This window comes from Callorhinus ursinus, unplaced genomic scaffold, assembly GCF_003265705.2.
Source record: "Callorhinus ursinus isolate GAN/ISIS: 27379988/994484 unplaced genomic scaffold, GSC_fseal_2.0 scaffold1, whole genome shotgun sequence".
Taxonomy (NCBI): Eukaryota; Metazoa; Chordata; class Mammalia; order Carnivora; family Otariidae; genus Callorhinus; species Callorhinus ursinus.
Window position 1 is genome coordinate 62,403,110 of NW_027397063.1, and position 21,376 is coordinate 62,424,485.

At 39.2% G+C, this 21,376-nt stretch overlaps 1 protein-coding gene across 1 annotated transcript in view; it reads left to right on the plus strand.

Moving 5' to 3' along the window:
- The first annotated feature begins 1,192 nt into the window (after positions 1 to 1,192).
- Positions 1,193 to 21,376, plus strand: part of PAK2 (p21 (RAC1) activated kinase 2) — a 90,816-nt gene continuing 70,632 nt past the window's right edge. The window contains exon 1 of the mRNA XM_025876204.2: positions 1,193 to 1,476. The gene's annotated coding sequence lies outside the window, so the exon portion shown is untranslated. The remainder of the gene's footprint in view (positions 1,477 to 21,376) is intronic.

A 21,376-nucleotide genomic window follows, 5' to 3' on the forward strand; every position in this document is an offset into this window, starting at 1 on the left:
GAGGAAGAATGAAGGGGAGTAATCAGAGGGGGAGACAAACCATGAGAGACGATGGACTCTGAAAAACAAACAGGGTTCTAGAGGGGAGGAGGGTAGGGGGATGGGTTAGCCTGGTGATGGGTATTAAAGAGGGCACATTCTGCATGGAGCACTGGGTGTTATGAACAAACAATGAATCATGGAACACTACATCAAAAACAAATGATGTAATATATGGTGATTAACATAACAATAAAAAATTTTTAAAAAAGTATAAGCCAGATCACTTCCCTGCTTGATACTCTTTAATAGCTTCTTGGAGTAAATCCAGACTCCTTAGTATGGCATTCAAGATCCTTTTTGACCTGAATCTTGTCTACTCTAATGTTTTTTCACAGTACAGTACTCTTGCAGTAAGTTCAGGCTACACAGGTCTTCTTAACTGATCATAGCAAGCCCTTTTCTTCCTCCTTTTGCCTCTAATGCTTTCTCCTAGGAGCTTCTTATGTCTCTCTTCTGTTCTCAGTTTAAATGTTCCCTAAAGATGCTTTCTCTGGCCACCGCATCCAAAATAATCTCCCCAGTTTTCTTCTCATACCAGATATCACTAGTTTAATTACTGCATTTGCATATTTGAATGCTCCACAAAGACAAAGTGATTCATATCCATCCTGTATCCCTGATGCCTAAGTGATACATTTTAGAGGCTCAAATATTTGTAGAATCAGTGAATACACTGATGAACTCCTCCCTAGATAAAATATGAAGACCTTAATTTCAAGGAGGTGGGACTTACTTTAGCAGCAAAACATAGTAAGAGTTTGTAAGTAAAATGCAAAATGGATAATGGATGATTTCCCAGAAACAAATGTACTGAAGCGGATTTAAATTAACAGCAATGTTGGTCAGCATCTTTGATCGGCACAGACCTGAATGGAGACAGTGCTAAATTAAATGAGGGACTGGCTCTCTTTCTCAATTTAAACACTCTTCCCGCCCCACCCACCGCCAGGAAGGAAAAAAAAGAGCGAGAGAGAAAGCAAGAAGAGCGGGGTGCACGTGTTCAAACTACGACTCCCAGCAGCCCCAGCGCGAGCCCGCCCTTCGGGAGGTGGTGCGAGTCTCCGCCCAGTGGAGCTTGGGGCTTGGGCCGGCGAGGGGCGGTGTTCTGGCCCCGCCCCTGCCCACTCCCCGCCACCGCCCTCCCCCAGGGTTGTGGCCACGCGCAGCGGCGGCGGTTGTTCCGCTTCCCCTCCGGCCCGGGCCGTCGCCATTGCCGAAGGCTCCCTGCCCTCCCCTCCCGGCGCCCGCGGGGCTCTGCTGCCGCTCGGCCTAGCAGTAGCAGCGGCTGCGCTCCAGCGCGACACGTCTTCCCGCCCCGTTTCCCCTTCCGTCCCCGCCTGCCCCGCGCCGCGCGCTTGCCCGGGGCGGCTCCACAGCCCGCCGGGAGCTCGGACCGAGGCGCCTCGCTGGGGCGGGGACCTTTCCTCGCCTGGGGTAAGTGTGCAGACAGGCCGGGACGCGGGCCGTCGCTCTCTTCCTCCTACCCTCTGCGCGGCCTTGCCGGCGCGAGCGGCCCGCGGCAGCCTACCTGCCGGGGGCAGCTCCGGGGCAGCCGCCACCTGCGTGCTTGGAGCCGCGGCTCTTGGGGCGGTGGCTCATTGTCTGCTCCCCTAGGGCTGTTTTCTTCGGCTTTAGCCCGAAATGGGAAGCTCTCTAGGCTGGCGAAGTCTAACTCTTCCTGGACCCAGCCCTGCCCAGGGCCGTGTCGCGCCACAGGCTCTGCCCACTCTCGATCTCCCTTTCCTCGCGTTGCAGCGTCCTCCTGTTCTCAGTTTACTTTAGTAACGTCTCGGGTTTTAGTCCTCGATTTTTCCTGTCTTACTGAGTCCCAGCCCCTCCTTGCTACCTCTCTGGTCATCTTAGTTTGATTGGTTAGGCATATTACCTCTAGTCCCTTTACTCTTTTTCTAAACTACAATGTGTAATCTCTTCCATATTCCGCGTTAGTAGAAACGTATAGTTTTCCGAGGGTTTGAGGGCCTCGCCTGAGAACCGAGCTTTCGGATCTTCTCGTGATTCTTGTTTGATCTTCAGCCAGGAGGTGAATAGTTGCTTCTTTAGGTAATTTAGGTGAAGGTTGGCTTTTCACCGTGTTTGGCTTTCTTTAAAACAACACACATAGGACGTTGCTACAGAGACTTCGGTGGACTCAACCCTTTGACTAATTCTTTAAAGATAAACTCATCCCAGAACTGAAGTGTGAAAAGTAATTTCTGTTGTCGGTTGGTGTGGGGCTGTAACCTCCTTGTATCTTCATTTTAATTGGAATACTCTAGGCAGTTGTGAGCTTGATTTGTTTCCTCCTTGATAAATCATGCCAACTCCCATTGATATAATTGTTTCAGTTCTACTTTACAGGTTATCTGTAGTTGTTTGTTTTCTTTCTAACCTTAAAAGACAATCAAAATGGCTAGGCCTAAAATTAGACTACGACGAGCTGTGTTTTGGATCAAGGTTGTGCACGTCACGTTTTTCCCCTTCTCTGTTTGACTCTTCCGCTCTTATAAGTAGGCAGGATATTGAAATGTACAAGAATTTGCTTGGGGGGTTTTGTTTTTGTAGGGTTATCCAAAAGAATAACATTAAATAAAATTAGATTGGGATGAAGGCAGTGAATAGTAATTTTTAAAGCAGGTTAGAACTTGTCAACTTTGCCAGAAGCTCTGTGGCATTTGTAAAACACACTTATACTAACTTCTAAGTATCTTTTATGTATATGTGGAAACATGCGTGTATATATAGACACACACACATATATACATATAAATGGAAAGCTTTGTTCATGTTCTATTAATACAGTTATTGATTTAAGGCAATTCTTTCATCCTTAGTTTTTAAATCTTTCTAGCTTTTAATTAGCCAAGAACACTGATTTACATTATGCAAAATGAACCTTAAAATGTTTTTGACTTGTAATATATGCAGGTCTTAAGCCCACTTTCAGGGTTTGGTGAAAGAGGTTGATCTAAATTCAGTGAGTTTTGCTTTTACTAAATACTCCACTTTTACCCAAGTGACTTAGTACTGAGCTTTAATACTTTCATCATTTGATAGTGACAGTTGTCCTTAACTTGAGAGGTCTTGTTGGCCAAAGGGGCTAAGGTATAGAAATGTTGGAGTGTGGAATTTGGTCTGTTGATGTCAGCTTCTCTGTCAGTTCTTGATACTTTTACCAAGGAAGAGTTACTGGATATTCCTCTTCACTTAGGGCTTTGATTCCTGGTTTACTGTTATTCAAAAAGAGAGTTAATCTTCTGGACTTTAATAATAACCTTGCAAACCCAAAATCATAAAGTAACAGTAAGTTTGTATTTGGAGTGTATCTACTAAACAAATGAATAGGGGTTCCAGTGGTTCTCTGATCTTTATGATAGGCAGGCTTCCAAGTAGGCATGGTTAACGCTGGTGTATATTTCTTTCTAATTATACTTTTTTAAAGAAAAAACGTAGAAGTTGCTCAGGTAGCTAAGGATAAACTTTCAGTTATACTTTTTTAAAAAAGAGAACTTGTTCAAATAGATAAAGATAAAATAAGTAGGTACTTTAAGATCATTCCTGTGTTTCTTCTGTCAGTATTGATTCTAATAATCAAGTATAATGTTTCTTTTGACTTTTTTGAAATTTCTCCTTTTGATTAAAACTTGAAAGTAGCTTTAAGGCTTTGGGATTCTGATCAGTTTGTTTTCAAAAGCCCTTCCAGTTACTTAAGAGGGCTAATTCCAGACGAGTCAGAGGGGGCAGGTAAGTTACTTAGAAATCTGAGTTGCCCCTTGTATCCTTCTTGTACCTTGGTAGAAGCAGAAAGAGAAGGAAAAATAGCCCCACTTGCCTTGAAGAAATACTGATTGTTTTCTTCTGTGATCGGAATTTTCACTACTACTTCATTTTAGGATCACTAACCTGTTTAAGGATAGTCATTCTGAACATTCATGCAGGATTTCAGAATTCTAGCCTATTATTATCTTTGAGGTACATTAGTACTTACCATTACATGTGCCTCAAATGGTTAGGTGCTGGAGACCCGGGTTTGAGTCATGGCTCTTCTACTTGACCCTGGATAAGACACGTACTCTTTCCCAAGACTCTTTCCAGGACTCAGTTTTCTTCTTCTGTAAAATGGGGATTGATAGTAATAACAATACAGTACAAATTTCATGGGGCTATTTAAAACAAATGAGATAATGCAGGTAAAGTACTTTGCAAATGCAGTGCTTAAGTTCTTAATAAAGATTATTTAATATTTAATATTAAAATAGGTTTTACATTTAATTGCTTCTGTAGCAAATATTTTGCTCCCAAACTTAGATTTAAGAATGCTTTCTGGAGGGGCGCCTGGGTGGCTCAGTTGATTAAGCATCTGCCTTCAGCTCAGGTCATGATCCTGGGGTCCTGGAATGGAGTCCAGCATCGGGCTCCCTGCTCAGTGGGGAGTCTGCCCCTCCCCCTGCTTGTGCCCACGCGTGCACTCTCTCTCTCAAATATAAATTAAAAATTATTTTTTTTGGAAAAAAGGCTTTGCCACTGATATAAAATACAGGTTTTTCAAATTTTAAAAAGTATGCATATTTCTGATAGAAAATTTGGAGAGTAACAAAGAGTATTAAGAAACAGGACAAAAATCACTTTAGCCTCAGCCCTCAGAAATATACCATCATAACAGACTAGTGTTTTTTTCCTTATTTTTAAATTCCAAAAGCAGCACATGCTTATTGTAAAAGGTTCAAGCAGCTCAATTATTTAGAATAAAAAAGTGAAAGTTGCTCTTTCCTCACTTTCTAGTCTCATTCCTTAGAGCTACCCACTGTTAACAATTTTTTCTTTAAGATTTTTATTTATTTGACAGAGAGAGACAGCCAGAGAGGCAACACAAGCAGGGAGAGGGAGAAGCAGGCTTCCGACAGAGCAGGGAGCCCAATGCGGGGCTCGATCCCAGGACCCTGGGACCATGACCTGAGTCGAAGGCAGATGCTTAACCAACTGAGCCACCCAGGCGCCCCACGATTTTGTTTTCTTTATGCAATTAGAAATAAGCACTATGTGTGTGGTATTAACCAATTTTTCAAAATAAAAGTTCTGGTTATTACATACTCTTTTCCATCTCAATACATATAGTTGTACTTCATCTTTTTAACCGTCGTGATATAGTCCATTGTACTTTGTTTAATTATTCATGTTTTTTTTTTTTAAAGATTTTATTTATTTATTTGACAGAGAGAAAGAGAGAGCATGCACGCACAAGCAGGGGGAGCGGCAGGCAGAGGGAGAGGGAGAAGCAGGCCAGAGCAGGGAACTGGATGCGGGACTCAGGATCCCAGGACCCCGGGATCATGACCCAAGCCAAAGGCAGTCGCTTAACCAACTGAGCCACCCAGGCACCCTATTCATGGTTATTTATGTTACAGTAATCCCCCCTGTCCGCAGGGGATATGTTCCAAGACCTCCAGTGGATGCCTGAAGCCATGGTTAGAATGAAGCTTATATATACTATGTTTTTGCCTACACATATATACCTGTGATAAAGTTTACTTTATAAATTAGACACAGTAAGAGATTAACAACAGTAACTGATAATTAAATAGAACAGTTATAAACAGTAGGGTGTAATTACAGTTATGTGAATGTGGTCTATCTCAAAATATCTCATTGAACTGTACTCAACATTTCTTGTGATGATGTGAGATGATAAAATGCCTACATGATGAGATGAAGTGAGGTGAATGGCATAGGCACTGTGATGTAGCGATAGGCTACTATTGACCTTCTGGCGATACCTCCGAAGTGGGATCCAGGTGGCAGTTGACTCCTGGTAACTGAAACTGCAGAAAGAAACCATGGTAAGAGGGGACTACTGTACAGATCTTCATCAACTTACAAGGGAGTTTTGTCCCGATAAACCCATTGTAAGTTGAAAATGGCATAAGGCGAAACATAGCTTAGCCTGTCCTACCTTAAACGTGCTCAGAGCACTTAGCTTAGCCTACAGTTGGACAGAACCCTCTAACAATGTCTATTTTATATTAAAGTGTTGAATATCTCATGTACTTTATTGAGTAGTACACTAAAAGTGAAAAATAGAATGGTTTTAAGTGTATGAGTTGTTTATCCTCTTGATCACGTGTCTGACTGGGAGCTGTGGCTCGCTGCCACTGCCCTGTGTCACAAGACAGTATGGTACTGCGTATTTCCAACCCTGGCAAAAGAGCAAAATTCAAAATACGGTTTCTACTCAATGTGGAGACTTCACTTTCACATCTTCATAAGGATGAAAAACTAAGTCAAACCATGGTAGGTTAGGGACAGTCTTTATTCTCTCAATTTTGAGCAAGTAAAACTGGAGCCTTAATGAGCTTCCTTATATCTTTGTGCATATGCATATGTATACAAGTATTTCCATAAAAAGGATTCTTAAATGTGCATTTTAAGTTTCAATAGATGCCAAATTGCTGTCCAAAAGTCTGTATCAATCTATACTTCATCAAATTGTAGAAGCTCTTCATACACAATAGGTAATAATCCTTTACCTTCTCTTTAGGAAGATCTTTCCCATTTCACCTTTATCAAAAAACATTCTTCTGAATAGTTGTTGTATTGGGGTGCCTGGCTGGCTCAGTCAGAGGAGCATGCGACTCTTGATCTCAGGGTTGTGAGTTCGAGCCCCACGTTGGGTGTAGAGGTTACTTAAATAAATAAAACTTTAAAAAATAATAATTGTATTTTAATCTTAATCCTTCTGAAATTTGTGTGGGGGCAAGTAAGAGTTTTAACAATATAAAATAGCTTGGCTACTGAAATGAAATACGGGTATAGACAAAATATTAAGAGTTTTAGGTTGCTGTGAAAATAAATCTATTATAGAAATTCAGGGAGTAATATTGTAATGGTTTTATTGTAAGCATCACATCTGAAGAGGAAAAGTAACCTTTCCTTCCTTTCTAATAGTTACAGTATTTATTTCTGTTTTAGGGTTTTATTACATTGACCAGAATTTCCAAGACATGGTTCAGTAAGAGAGGTGATAATTGTCTTAGAATATCTCTGGTATTTTTACAATTAAGGATAATGGCAGCTGTTGGTTTTAGAAAGAGATTCTTTAGAGAGAGAGTCTTTTCCAACTTTACAAAAAATAGGAATGGCTTCTGAATTTTATCAAATGTTTTTGTAACACTTCTTTGGGTGATGCTAAGGTTTTTCTTCTTTTAACTGCTAATAAGAGTATATATTAATAAATTTGGTAATAGCCAAAGGTACCCAAAGGCACGTATTATGAGGAACCAAAACCCCACTCATGTTAGTCCAGTGTACAGAATTTATTAAAAGAGTAGGAAAAACATCTCAGAAATTTAGTTTAATAGGAGTATACAGGCCATATGGTAACGTCTGAAGTTACTTCTGTAGAATCTTGAGGAATCCTCACTTTTTTATGAGTCAGTTTTGATCATTTATATTTTTCCAGATTATATATATTTTTTGATTTTCAAAATTTGTTATATGAATGTATGTATGTTTTATCATTAAAATCTGTGGTGTTTATTTCCATCTTTTATTGTGATTTTGTTATTTTTCTTGATTTGCCAAATGTTCATCTAGTTTTTTTTTTAATCTACTTAGTTTTTAATAACCAGCTTTCAGATTTATTCTGTTGGTTTTCTGTTTTCTGATTCCCTGATTTCTACTTTTCTCTTTATTTTGCTTTTCTTGCTTTTCTTCATTTTTTTATGCTTTTTTTTTTAGAGAGAGGATGAGTGGGTGGCAAGGGGGAGCGGGAGAGGGAGAGAATCTTAAGCAGTCTCCATGCCCAGCATGGAGCCTGATTTGGGACTTGATTTCACAATCCTGAGATCATGACCTGAGCCAAAATCAAGAATTGGATGCTTAACCCACTGAGCCACCCAGACACCCTGTTATGCTTTCCTAACTCAAATTCTTAGTTCCCTTTTTTTTTAATAATGAAGACATTAATGCTCTTAATTTGCCTCTGAGTACAGCTTTGGCTGCACTCTATAATTTACATGAATCATGTACTTATATTAATTACTTTCCAAATAGTTGTTATTTCTAGTTTGATTTCCTCTTTGCCTGAGAGGTATTTAGGACAGTTCTATTTTCTTTCATTGTTGTCAATGACTATAGTCTTCTAAACTGTCTTTCAGATTTACTGAGTTTTTTTTTTTAAGATTTTTATTTAAGTGAGAGAGCACACACATGCCCACGAGTGGGGGTAGGGGGCAGAGGGAGAGGAGAGAGAGAACCTCAGAAATCATGACCTGAGCTGAAGGCAGACAGTTAACCGACAGCCACCCAGGCATCCCTGTTTTTTTGTTTTTTGTTTTGTTTTTAAATGATTTAAAGCATAATCCAATTGGTAAGTGTTCTGTGAAAACTTAAAGATTTTTCTGTTTGCAGAGTATATATATAACTATTCAAATTATCTTATTTGGTTTATTCCTTTTTAATGGTTCTTATTATAAGACTCAGTCTTCATTAGTTTTTTGTGGGGTTTTTTTTTGTTTTTTGTTTTTTTGAGAGAGTGAGCCTGTGTGAGCATGTATACACACATGTGGAGGCGGGCAGAGGGAGAGAGGGAGAATCCCACACAGGTTCCACACTTCAGTGCAGAGCCCAATGCAGGGCTTGATTTCATGATCCCAGGGTCTTGGGATTCAGTCCTGCATCAGGCTCCTTGCTCGGCAGGGAGACTGCTTCTCCCTCTGCCTACCGCTCCCCCTGCTTGTGCTCTCTTCTCTCAAATAAATAAATACATCTTTAAAAAAGAGTGGGACGCTCAACTGACTCAGGCACCCAGCCTTCATTAATTTTTAAATCTTAATCTGTCAAAGATTAAGAGGGTCACATTGTTTCTAAGAGCTTGTTCTCACATTGGGACCTTTACATTTTTGTTTCTTCTGCCTGAATACCGTCTTCCCTTCATACATTACTGTTTCAAAGGGGCCTTACCTGATCAGTCATCTAAAATAGCCTCCACCTACTCCACTCGGTATCTAACTTCTTGCTCTTCTGTGTCTGTCTTTATAGCACTTTCATCTGACATTATTTGGCTTCTTTCATTTTCTTGTTTCTCTATTTCTTTGCTGTTACTCTGTTTAGAACTTAGAACATGTGGGCATGCAGTAAGTATATGTTGGTTGGATGTCAGTTTCTTTCATTTCTAATGATTTTTAATTTTTTAATACTTCATTTTATATAGCAATTTTGTGAAAGCAAAATTGAGTAAAAAGTACAGAGTTCTTGTATACCTCAAGCTCTCCCTTACTCCCAGTACCCCTTCCCCCACCATCAACATCTCACCATGTGTGATTCAGTTGTTTTAATTGATAAACCAACATTGACACATCATTATCAACCAAAGTCCATAGTTTAGGGTTCATTCTTGATATTGTACATTCAATGGGTGTGGACAAATGGTGGATGTTGACATGTATCCATCATTACAGTGTCATACAGAACAGTTTCCCAGCTCTAAAAATCTCCTGTGTTCCACATATTCATCCCTCCCTTCTCCCTAATTCCTGGCAACCACTAGTCCTTTTGCTGTCTCCATAATATTGCCTTTTCTGGAATGTCCTATAATTGGAATCATGCAATATGTAACCTTTTCAACTTGCAATATGCATTTAAGTTTCCTTCATGTCTTTTGATGGCTTGATAGCTCATTCCTTTTTAGCAGTGAATAATTTCCATTGACTGGATGTACTGCAATTTGTTTATTCATTCACCTGCTGAAGGACATCTTGGTAGCTTTCACATTTGCCAATTATGAATAAAATTGCTATAAACATCTGTGTTTCATTTTTGTATGGATATAAGTTTTCAGCCGGTTTGAGTAAATACCAAGGAGCATAATTGCTGGATTGTATGGTAAGAGTATATTTAGTTTTGTAAGAAATGTCTTTCAAAATGGCTATACCATTTGCCTTTCCACCAGTCATGGGTGGGAGTGTTCCTACTGCTCAGCATCTTCATGAGCATTTGATGTTGTTAGTGTTTGGGATTTTAACTATTCTGATAGGTATGTAGTGGTATCTCATTGTTTTGATTTGCAGTACTCTAATGATTGATGTTGAGCATCTTTTTGCATGCTGCTTTTCCATTCGTGTATCACCTTTGGTGAGGTATCTCTTCGGAAATTATGCATGTTTTTAAATTGGGTTGTTAATTTTTATATTGTTGAGTTTTAAGAGTTCTTTGTATATTTTATATCTGGTATTTCTTTTGCAGGTATTTTTCCCCAATCTGTGGCTTGTCTCTCATTCTCTCAACTCTAATGATTTTTATCATGTATTTTGATGCAGTATATTATTCGATGCATGTGTAAGTTACCTACTGCTAAAGATCTCATTATCAATTATACTTAATAAAAATAATCATCATACTTTCTGAGTCTTGTATTTTACTTAAATTCCTGTCTGTACTAAATGTCCTTGTTCAATAAATTATCCAACTTTGTCTTTCCATGCCAATTTGTTTTAGTTGTGTCTTTTTAAAATTACATGTATTTATTTATTTGAGAGAGAACACGTGGGAGTGTGCACTTGAGCAAGCAGGGGAAGGGGCAGAGGGGGAGGCAGAGAATCCCAAGCAGACTCCGTACTGAGCATGGAACCCAACGTAGGGCTTGATCCCATGACCCTGAGATGACGTGAACCAAAACCAAGAGTGGGCTTAACTGACTGAGCCACCCAGACAACCCTCTAGTTTATTTTTGTTTTAATTCAAAGTGAATGCTTAAAACACTTATTTTCATCATGAATTCTTTTGGGTGTGTTTCTATCATTTTATTTAATGTTTTCTGCTTTTTAATGATTCATTGCTGCTGCTTTAATTGTAAAATATACGTAAGATATCTTAACCATTTTTACATATACAATTCTATAGCATTAAGTACATGTACATTGTTGTACATCCATCACCACCACTTTTTCATCTTCCCCAACTGTACCGGTATACTCATTAAAAACTAACTCCCCATTCCTCCTTACTCCCAATCCCTGGTAACATCTCTCTAATCACTTTATGTCTCTTACGGTTTTGCCTATTCTAGATGATTCATGTAAGTAAAATCATACCATATTTGTCCTTTTGTGTTTGGTTTGTTTCACATAGCGCATGATGTTTTCATCCTTGCTGTAGAATGTATTAGTACTTCATTCTTTTTTAAGGCTGAATAATAATACTCCATTGTATATCTACACTTGACCCTTGAACAATGTGGGGATTAGGGGTGTCAGCCCCTGCACACACAGTCCAAAATCTGTGTATAACTTTTGACTAACCTCCCCAAAACTTTACTAATAGCCTGCTGTTGACCAGAAGCCTTACCAATAACATGAACAATAATTAACACATAATTTGCATGTTATATATGTTATAGATTGTATTCTTATGATAAAGTAAAAATGTTACTCAGAAAATCATAAGGCAAGTATATCTATATAGTACTGTATCAGAAAGCTGGCATACAATGCACAGTTCAAACCTGTGGTGTTCAAGGGTCAGCTGTGTATCACATTTTGTTTATCTAGTCATCTGTTGGTGTTTTCTCGTTTTTGATTTATAAATTATATTTTTTGCTTTTATCTCACTTATTTGGAATTTATACATCTTATTTTTAAGTCCACTAATTATAGTTTAAATGAATTCAAGTATAAATCTAAATTTAAAAAAAAATGTTCTGGTTTGTCAGTCTAAAAGAAAACTATACTTCGGGTTTTCCTGTATTAGAAGACTAGCTTCTCTTCTTAAATCCACCCTCACTTTATCTGCTTTTCCTCTTCATGGTGAACTTGGAACTTTGTTCGTATATTTTTTTACCCATTTCATGTTTTTAACTTCATCTTTCAAGTCTTTTATCTTGGTAATTACATTCAATGTTAACACAAATTATTTAAATTTTATTTAGATGGAGTTGGTGCTCATTGCCATTTTTCTCAGGCTTACATTTAAGGTGATTCATCATGTTTGTCAACTAGCATTTTCAGCTAATTTTTTTTAAGATTAATTTATTTGAGAGAGTGCACAAGAGGGTGGGGAGGGGTGGAGGTAGGGAGAGAGAATCCTCAAGCAGGTGCCCCCTTATTTTTTTCTTTTTATTGAAATATTTTGACAGATCATGTCTTTTATACATGTTCATTAATGTTGCCTGATACATTAGCTCCTTATAATCTTTGTACTTGGTTCTTTTTTCATTTCCAGAAATATTTTTGGTTACTTTGTTTTAGTTCTGTTTTCTTTCTTGAAAATACTTACAATAATTAGGTTGGCTTGTCATTTCTGTCCTTTGTGTGAGCTTCTCAAATGTTGTCTTACCACTCATTTGATTTTCCTTTATCTCTTCCAGTGTAGGCTTTACTTCTGCTATTGAAATTTTAGCTTCTTTATATCCTTTAAAAATTTACGCCACTCCCTTTTCTTTTTTTTTATTTTTTATTTTTTAAATATTTTATTTATTTATTTGAGAGAGAGAATGAGATAGAGTACATGAGAGGGGGGAGGGTCAGAGGGAGAAGCAGACTCCCCACTGAGCAGGGAGCCCAATGCGGGATTCGATCCTGAGACTCCAGGATCATAACCTGAGCCAAAGGCAGCTACTTAACCAACTGAGCCACCCAGGCACCCTCCCTTTTCTTCTTAAATTACTTTCATTTTATCTTTGGCTTTTCTTTCCATATATGCCTGTTTTCATAGTTTGCCAGACTGTTTGGAAGTTAGTTCTGTGTCTTGTCTTGAGGTGATTCATCATCTAAGTCAGACTCTGCTTCATGTGATGGGTAATTATCTTTTCTTGTGCTACATTATTTTTTGTTGGGCTCAACAAAAATTGTTTAATGTTTTTTCTCCTTTATCTTTGGATTGTAACTTATATGTTATCTGATGTACATTTGTTAGAAGTGTTTGTGGGTTATCCTTGCTATAGTTGGCTGGGATTCTGGTTGAAACCTCTTAGGTGTATTGCCGAAGGATACATAGCTCCTAGCCTGAGTTCCAGTGATTAATAAACATTGATCTAATATGGTAGTTCTGGTGGGATCTTATCCTGCCCTGGTTTCTAACTTGTGCTATTAGGGCTCTTCTGATTCTAGCCTTATAACCACAACACAACACTTTGCTTATATGACTGCACCTCTCAGGAAGCCACGTGCCAATCCATGTTTCTCTGTGCTTATACAGCTCCACCTGAACCTTACATACACACAGACACATAGACACTTGGTTTTTCTGGAACTTGCATGGTAAACTCCTAAATATATGTGGAAAGATCAGAGGGGAAAATAAGGATCTCTGGCTGCCACAAAACCCACCTCTGCATAGCAAGAAACAGCTTAGCAAGGGTGGCTAACTAGTTCATTGCTTTGAGGCTGACTTTGGGTCTCTAAATAAAAGCAGAGAGGGACAAGGTGTCTTCGTATCTTCTTTTAGGCAGATGGTTGAACTTCGTTTTATGAAGCAGAGCATGGCTGGGTCATGAATCTTCTCAGTGAAGATTGACCTTATAGTTAATGAAAATCCTTCAAAGGTCTGATATAAATTGTTTTCATGAAAATTTGGGATAGACTATGTGGGTGGCTGATTTGATACCATTTTTTAATGAGAATAAGCCAGCTCCAGTTTTTGTTTAACTTAGATAACCACCCAAGGAATCAAGTAATCCATCTGCTGTTAACCATTTTTTAGTCAAATATCTTATTTTATTTTATTTTTAAAGATTTTATTTATTTATTTACGAGAGAGGGAACACAAGCCAGGGGGAGTGGGAGAGGGAGAAGCAGGCTTCCCGCTGAGCAGGGAGCCCGATGCGGGGCTCCATCCCAGGACCCTGGGATCATGACCCGAGCCGAAGGCAGACGCTTAACGACTGAGCCGCCCAGGTGCCCCAGAGGTCTTATTTTAGATTGATAGATTATCACTTTGATAGTAGGAAATGGTATCTTGTTTCAATTTGCATCTCTCTGAGGTTGAACACATTTCATAAATTTATTGCTCCCCCCTTTTTTTTCATTTTGAATTGCCATTTGTGGTTTGTGACCAAAGCTGCTGCTGTTTTTTGTTTTGTTTTGTTTTTTGTAATCTTTGTTGTTCCTTAACTTCCCCATTCCCTACCTTACAGTCATTTTGAAGCATTTCTGAGCCTTGCCCCTTCTTTCATGCTTGGTCATCGTTTCACTTTTTCAGTGTGGTGATTGGGTGAAAGCCAAGGGGAAAAAGAAAAAAAAAGGATCACATTTAGATTACTACATTTCTTTACACACACTGCTTCCTCTGTATATAGGGACCTTCCTCTCTTTCCTTGCCTGGCAAATTCCTTCTCATCCTTCAAATGCCAAGTCTGATTTCTTGGCCTAATTACTCATAAAAATGGGAGCTGCGGGTCCTGTTTTCCATTGTTTCCCACACATCCCTATCAGCTCTTACCTTATTCCACAGTAGTTGTCTGATGCCAGCTCAGGGGGCACTGAATCATAGTTATCATTGATCTCTAGCATCTGACGCAGTGTAGGCACAAAATAAATATTTGACTTAAGAGAGACTAAGGTTTTTTCCTTCAACTGTGTCATTTCCCTGCTTCTAGGCTGAAAATATAAAAAACAAGTCTTTCTGGGAAGTGGAGTTACAAATATTTTTTTTGTTTAGATTTATTCTCATCTGGGCTTTTTGTTTTTGTAACGATCAGGCACTACTTTTGAGAATAAGAAATACTTAAAACCACTCTCTCAGACTTCCAGCTGCTCCCTGTTGCCCAGCACCTGTGATGTTTTGGCCCTACTCTACAATCTGATTCTTCACTACTTGCTGCCGTATGCCTTCTTGCCTCCTTGCTGTCTCAGGAACGAGATCATACTTACTTGTTCCTACTAGGGCCTGTTGTCTGGAATCCCATCTTCTGGATGGGAATGTGATCTGTTGTAAATTGAGGACTGTAATGGGGATTGAGTAGTGAGAATGTAGACTATTTATTGTCCTGCTGGTCTTACACTGAATATATGATGGTTAAGGTGAGGTTTTATCAATTGTGAGGATCCAAATAAATAGAGCATTTAATTATCTTAGTTCTAGAATAGTGATCTGAAAGAAGACAGAATAGTGACCGTTTCTTCAAATTTTGCTGAGTCCCCTCCAGCCTAAAAAAGAAAAAACCTTCACTTGATTCTTATGCCATCACAGATAAACTTTTCATTGGTTGATTTAGTCATTCAACAATTGCTCATGTAGATGAACTGGATACAATACTAGGTGTTAGTGATGTAGTGGTCAACAAAATACTGAATCCATGCTTGTAGAGTTTATAACATAGTTAGGGAAGATAGACATTTAAAAAGCAAATCCAGTGTGATGAATGTTAAGACAAAGCAAAGAAAATAATATGCATGGGTTGGGAGAAGGTGTCTGAGAAGGTTTTCTAAAGAAACTGACGTTTAAGGCCAATACTTGAAGTGGGTGTTTGACAGGTGGAGCTGGTGGACAGAAAGTAGCGTGACCAACTCAGTACCAGTTTGCTGAGGCCTTTAGTACTGGTTTAGTACTGGTTTAGTACTGAAAGTCTGGTGTCCCAGGGAAGTAGAATGATTGGTCAGTGAACAGAAAAGCTTCCTAGGAGGTCATGTCTGAAGGCCTGAGATGGCTATTAGAAAAACTGAAAGAGTGGATAAAACTACAAAAGAACTCTTTAAAACTGCAAAGAAATGAGTATGGAAAGTTAGGGGCTTGATCATGCATGTACTGTTGAGCTTTATCTTCAGTCTCTCACCTGAAGGCTTTAAGTAGGACACTGATGTGACAAAGTTTAATGTACTTTAAAGTTGTTCCTTCCCTGCAGTGTGAAGAATAGACTGGGAGCAGCTGAGAGTGCATTTGGGGATAATAAATGACCGTGATTAAGTCCTAGGCTGCAGTGACTTAGAAGTTTTGAGAGGCATGGATAGTTTTGAGAATTAGGATATTTAGAGTGTGAAAGCCTGAAACAAGTGATTTTCAAAAATCGTTTTCCTCCAAGAACATTAATTTCTTAAAAATGGAAAAACTGAACATTTTTACCTCCATATTTTCCTGTCACCTGATAGAAATTTTACTAGCAGAACACATAATCCAGACAGCAGTTTTGTTTTGTTAAATGATGACGGCCAGTCTTGAACAGCAGCAGAGAATATAGGAGGCCTGGCTTTGAAATTATGAAGATGATTCTTTTTCTGAACACAGCAAGAAGTGTGACCTTAAGTAGTTTTGTCACCTTGAGAGTAGTCCCACTGCAAGACTATATGATCATTCCAGCCATTCTTCATGTGATTAGAAGTCTTCTTTTTTTTTTTTTAAAGATTTTATTTATTTATTTGAGAGAGAGAATGAGATAGAGAGAGAGCATGAGAGGGGAGAGGGTCAGAGAGGGAGAAGCAGACTCCCCGCTGAGCAGGGAGCCCGATGCGGGACTCGATCCCAGGACCCTGGGATCATGACCTGAGCCGAAGGCAGTCGCTTAACCAACTGAGCCACCCAGGCGCCCCTAGAAGTCTTCTTTTTAAATTACTCTAGGAGACTGCAGCAATTTCTTTAGATTTGCTTCTTCCCCAGAGGTGAACCCTCCATCTCTGCCTTTGTTTCCATCATTCCCTTTCTTTCTGGGTCTACATCTGCCCCACCGTGGCTTCTTTTCCCGTAAATTAAAACAAAAAAGAGAGAGAGAGAATTCATAAATGATAAAATCCACACTTTAAAAGGTATACAACTAAGTGGGTTTTGTTTTGTTTTTCTGTATTTGTAAGATTGCATAATCATCACCACTCTCTAATTCTGGAATGTTTGTATTATCACAGAGAAATCTTGCACCCGCTAGCAGTCACTCATTTTACCCCAACTGCTCCCCCTTGTCCCAGGCCACCATTCATATATTTTCTGTCTCTATGAATTTGTCTGTTCTGGACATATAAATAGATTCACATAAAATGTGGTCTTTTGTGGCTGGTTTCTTCCATTTAGCACAGCGTTTTCAAGGTTGATCTATATCCTAGCATGTATGAATACTTCATTTCTTTTTATGGCTAAATAATACTCCATTGTATGGGTATACCACATTTTTTTTTATCCATTCGTCAGTTAATGAAAATGGGGTTGCTTTCACTCTTTGACTGTTAGATGAATAGTGCCTCTGTGAACATTTGTCTATAGGTTTTTGTGTGGACATATTCTTATTTCTTTTGAGTGTATACGTAGGAATGGAATTGCTGAGTCATAGGGTAACTCCATGTTTAACCTTTTGAGGAGCTACCAGGCTGTTTTCCAAAGCGACTGTACCATTTGGCAGTCCTGCCAGCACTGTGTGAGGGTTCCAATTTCTCCCTGTCCTCACTAACACCTGTTACTTTCTGTCTTTTTGAATGTAGCCATCCTACTGGGTGTGAAATGGTATCTCACTGGGGTTTTAATTTGCATTTTCCTAATGGCTAATGATGTCGAGTATCTTTTAATGGGCTTATTGGCCATTTGTATATCTTTTGAGAAATATGTATTCCGATCCTTTGGGAAAGAATTTTCAGAGTTGAGTGGTTTAGAGCAGTGCCTCTCAGAATCTTCTGGTAATAAACTAATAACTTTTGTAAAGTACTATAAAATGGAAATGAAAGAAAAACCAGACATAAAAAATACAAGTCCCTTTTGTTGTTGTTAGGGTCAACAGCAAATTACTGTGTCAAATTGCTCGGAAAGTATCTAAACACTGTTTCTCAATTTCTGTCTTTCATTGAGTACTGGTAAAGGAAATAGCCAGTTCATGTAGCACTCTTTGAGTGGTACTGCTTTAAATTACTAAAAGGCATTTGAAAAGTAGCGCAACTTTTTCTGTGTTTGAACTCAAGGCAATAGATTGTTTCCTGTATTTTCTGTACTTCCAGCTCCAGCTCCCAATTCTAATTTGCTATTGAGGTAATCCCACAGAGGGCTGGTTTTGAGGCTTAATGAAAAGAAGCATTTCATACAGATTTTACATAAGTTACGTTTTATTGGGATAAGCTAGAGGGTCCAGTTTCAGCAGAAGATAAGGCACATGAGATTTGCAGCCAGTGAGGGCAGCCTTCTGACCATTTCCCAGTTTTCCTCATAGGAGATACCCTCAGTGTTGATGACACTGTGCTTGTGGAAGGGGGGTTTCTAATAGGTATTCAGAAGCACAGAATGCAGGTTTACCGTAAAGCTCGTATACTTCCAACCCTGAAATTCCACCATAGTTATCTTACTTGTTTGTAAATAAATAACTTATCACTTGGCTGTAACGTCCTTGTTCTAAGCATAATTTCTTAACTCATTGTTTATAGTTATACAAAAATAAGCTTTATTCATCCTCAATCTCTTTTTGACCCTGTAGGCATTAACAGTCTGTGAGCATGAGCAGCTCATTATCTCCTGTCTTAAAAGGTCTGGGAGGTCTGAGCATGCAGGCTGTCTCTGAAACCTTATAGACTAGGGACACCAAGGAATGCATTCTTATGCCATCCTAATTATTTATGTTTTGGGTGGTGAAATTCTGAAACAATTGTGGGTCATTAGAAAGTATTTTATTTGTTTATAGTGCCCTTAGACTAATGAGTGTGTATAGAGTATTTTTTAATCATTTGAAGTGAGTTTAAACATTTGTTAGTCCCTCTGTAATAATGCTTTTAATTTGGCATTATTTTGGACAATGTCAGATTGATACAGCAAATTAAGAAAAGTGTTCCTTACCAGCCAAGAGTTTAAAATCTTGTAGAAAAAGAGAAGAAAGATGCCAGTGATTGAAGTACAAAGAAGAGTGTAAGTGTAAAACTTATGGATGGCACTGTATCATTCTGGGTCCAATCAGGAGAGAAACCACGTAGTAATTTGACCATGGAAAGAATTATTGACTATAACAGAGTGGAATAATGAGGTAAGAAGTAAATAGAACTCTAAACAATATGGGAATAGCAGGTAAGGAGCAGCTGCTGCCCCTAGGGCTCATATCTCAGCACCTAGAAAGGAGCCCTCCCTCCCCCAGAGGTGAGATCTAGACCTTGTTGGAGAGCATGGCTGTGGATCCCTGAATGGTAGGTAGAGGTGCTGTGTGGGCAGAACTTGCTAGACATCTGTTCTCTAGGGTACCAGAGAAAGTTGTTGACAGGAAGGTATTAACTCCACTACAAAAGCTCCCAAAAAGAGTGGGGAGAAGCTGTTGGCTGCTGGATATGCAGCTGGTCACCTAGCAGTACAGAAGCCTGGTACTGGAGGAATTTGGGAAGCAAACACACCAGAACCAGGAAGCAAAACTTTTCTCCTACACTGTCTCTTCTGCGCCCTCTACTGATAAAGCTTAATATCGTGCCAGCCGGCCAAGGAAAAACACTTAAAGGTCCCAGATTTATTTTCAGAGTGGACAAGAGGGATGAACTTGGAATTGAGAGCCACTAAATCAGTAACTAGCATGGGATCGATATTAGTGCTGTCAGAGCTCATAGGAGTAGAGCTCCTATGAGATTATGACTGTTGAAGAAGTAGTGGTATATGAAAAAGCTCTTGAAGATCAAGAGCTTTTCTTTTTTAATTCAACTATAGTTGACATACAACATTATGTTGCTTTCAGGTGCACAGCATAGTGATTTGACACTTCTATACGTTATGAAATGCTCACCACAATAAGTGTGGTTACCATCTGTCACCAGACAATGTTATTAAAATATTATTGACTCTATTCCCTGTGCTAGACTTTTCATCCCTGTGACTTACTTATTTTATAACTGGAAGTTTCTACTTCACTTTCACCTTCACCATTTCGCCCAAGGTTGGTGGTGGTGGTGGTTGTTTTTTAATTGAAGATAACTGTTTTTTCCTCATTACATGTTCTTTTTTTTAAAATTTTTTATTATTACGTTAATGACCATATATTACATCATTAGTTTTTGATGTAGTGTTCCATGATTCATTGTTTGTGCATAACACCCAGTGCTCCATGCAGAATGTGCCCTCTTTAATACCCATCACCAGGCTAACCCATCGCCCTACCCTCCTCCCCTCTAGAACCCTCAGTTTGTTTTTCAGAGTCCATCGTCTCTCATGGTTCGTCTCCCCCTCTGACTTACTCCCCTTCATTCTTCCCCTCCTGCTATCTTCTTCTTCTTCTTTTTTCTTAACATATGTTGCATTATTTGTTTCAGAAGTACAGATCTGTGATTCAACAGTCTTGCACAATTCACAGCGCTCACCATAGCACATACCCTCCCTAATGTCTATCACCCAGCCACCCCATCCCTCCCACCCCCCACCACTCCAGCAACACTCAGTTTGTTTCCTGAGATTAAGAATTCCTCATATCAGTGAAGTCATATGATACATGTCTTCCTCTGATTGACTTATTTCACTCAGCATAACACCCTCCAGTTCCATCCACGTTGTTGCAAATGGCAAGATCTCATTCCTTTTGATGGCTGCATAATATTCCATTGTGTATATATACCACATCTTCTTTATCCATTCATCTGTCGATGGACATCTTGGCTCTTTCCACAGTTTGGCTATTGTGGACATTGCTGCTATAAACATTGGGGTGCACGTACCCCTTCGGATCCCTATATTTGTATCTTTGTGGTAAATACCCAGTAGTGCAATTGCTGGATCGTATGGTAGCTCTATTTTCAACTGTTTGAGGAGCCTCCATACTGTTTTCCAGAGGGGCTGCACCAGCTTGCATTCCCACCAACAGTGTAGGAGGGTTCCCCTTTCTCCACATCCCCGCCAACATCTGTCGTTTCCTGACTTGTTAATTCTAGCCATTCTGACTGGTGTGAGGTGGTATCTCATGGAGGTTTTGATTTGGATTTCCCTGATGCCGAGCAATGTTGAGCACTTTTTCATGTGTCTGTTGGCCATTTGGATGTCATCTTTGGAAAAATGTCTGTTCATGTCTTCTGCCCATTTCTTGATTGGATTATTTGTTCTTTGGGTGTTGAGTTTGATAAGTTCTTTATAGATTTTGGATACTAGCCCTTTATCTGACATGTCATTTGGCCCTTTATCTGACATGTCATTTGCAAATATTTTCTCCCATTCTGTCGGTTGTCTTTTGGTTTTGTGGACTGTTTCTTTTGCTGTGCAAAAGCTTTTGATCTTGATGAAATCCCAATAGTTCATTTTTGCCCTGGCTTCCCGTGCCTTTGGCGATGTTTCTAGGAAGAAGTTGCAGCGGCTGAGGTCGAAGAGGTTCCTACCTGTGTTCTCCTTTAGGATTTTGATGGACTCCTGTCTCACGTTTAGGTCTTTCAACCATTTGGAGTCTGTTTTTGTGTGTGGTGTAAGGAAATGGTCCAGTTTCATTCTTCTGCGTGTG